Consider the following 1,936-nt stretch of genomic DNA (forward strand, 5'->3'; position numbering starts at 1 on the left):
TTCTCGCAGAAATTGACACATTTTCTTTTTTCACTAGATCATGTACTTGCCCATTTAAATACCGAACAGAAAGAAAATATCCTTTATGAAACAACGTGTAAAAGACACTTTAACATATACCTACTCCCTCTGAGTAGGCTAATATACCTCAACTCAGGGGAGGGCCTTAAAAATGGCGGTACCATTGCTAATAGAGCAAGCCATTTTTACGGAATAATTGATTGAGGGTATGTCATATTCTGTCACACTAGCGGAAGCTTAACTTTTAATGAATCATTATTTACCTCTAATTAGAAATCCCGGTGAACCAATCAAAGTCAAAGTTGGTCCCTATCTAAGTGGACACAGAGGACATCTTCGTATAGGCTATGTGTTCTAAGCTATGAGGTGATGCAGCAGAATAGCCAGTACCTTATCGTCCTGACTTTGACTCTGGCCTCCACTCTCACATGATGTCTTGGGATGTAAATAAAATAACCTTGGCGATACGAGCGTTCAAATTGTACAAATAAAATCTATGACAAACACCCGAAAGAAAATCCATTAGCTCTTCTCACTACCAACATCTATTAGCGTTACTCTGACTAACAAATCTCTAGTCCTTTCACCATGTCCTCTCATCAGTATGCATACCCTTACGCAGACGAAAATCTTTCTCTGTTGTCTGGCAGTCTTATACGTCAGATGGTGGGGCGGTCATTGCACGCTCGGAACCCTTTCCAAACGGCTAACAGTTTCTTCTCTGTGAGTTTCCACGTTGATGGGGTGTACGCCACTGAAGGTGCACATGGCAGAAAGTAAACCTCCACGAATGCTTTTAACAGAAGTCTTTTCTTTATGGTCCATGGCTATCAGCCATGATTACTCCCATCATGGGGGAATGTATATTCTTTCGAGCAGCAAACATTTATGGGGAATATATTTTACGTACTGCAAACCTATTCATTATCTTTATCCACTTCTTGAACAAAGTGCAGTTAACCAGAAATATTACGTGTTGAAGGATAGCCCAGTTTAAATATTGGTACTAAAACTGTGAAGTTTATAATGATTTTAGATCTGGAACCATTTAGTAGCGTTTCGAAGGAATGAACAATGGTGTTCAAAAAAATGAATAATAAAGAGATATATTTGTTAAGCTACTTATACACACAAAATCGAATACACAATGCTATAACATGAAACAGTCATGATTGTAAGTAAAACATTTAAGTGAATAAGCCTTGGTACTTCGAGTCGGACCAGTTGGTGAAACCGAATACGATGATTTCATCCATTTCGGTCACACTGTCTGATGGGGAGTCAAGTCTAGCGTCCTTCTTTTGTGACTGTGCTTCATTTTGCCTCTGCCGTACGGATTACTGTATCTATCTCTGTGTTCTATGTCTATCGTCTTCCCTTGACGGGCACGAAGTAAGCCGACGACTCCCATTCACTCGATGGCACGCTGCCTCTTTCTATTCCTCTATTCCCCACGAAGGGAGAGGGTAACTGACGATCAGTTCAAGGAGCCAAAGGCCTGCAGTGGCCCCAGTGCCTTGGCCGCGAGTCTTGGCATCATATGCAACATCAGGCACCGAAGAGAAAACAAATCCTGGCCGGATATCCAGTACAATTACACATTCAACAAGACACCAACATTCTCTCGGTTTAGTCACAAATGTAAGAGTTAGCCTGTACTGTCACTTTTTTTTTTTTTTTAACGGGACAGGCGATTTTGATGTAGCAACGTCTGTAACAGAACATAAAAAAAATATTCAGTGGTCCTGAGGGAATTAATATCAAGATATAGGGTATATTTGTAAAAATGTTTATGTGTCTGATTATTCATACAACTCGCAAGAATACACCCAAACCGAGAATGAATCTGAAAAAAACGTAAATAAAGCCTGCCTCTAGCGTGTTTATCAATAACACATGTTAGTTACCATCAAAG

This window comes from Penaeus monodon, chromosome 30 (assembly GCF_015228065.2).
Source record: "Penaeus monodon isolate SGIC_2016 chromosome 30, NSTDA_Pmon_1, whole genome shotgun sequence".
Lineage (NCBI taxonomy): Eukaryota > Metazoa > Arthropoda > Malacostraca > Decapoda > Penaeidae > Penaeus > Penaeus monodon.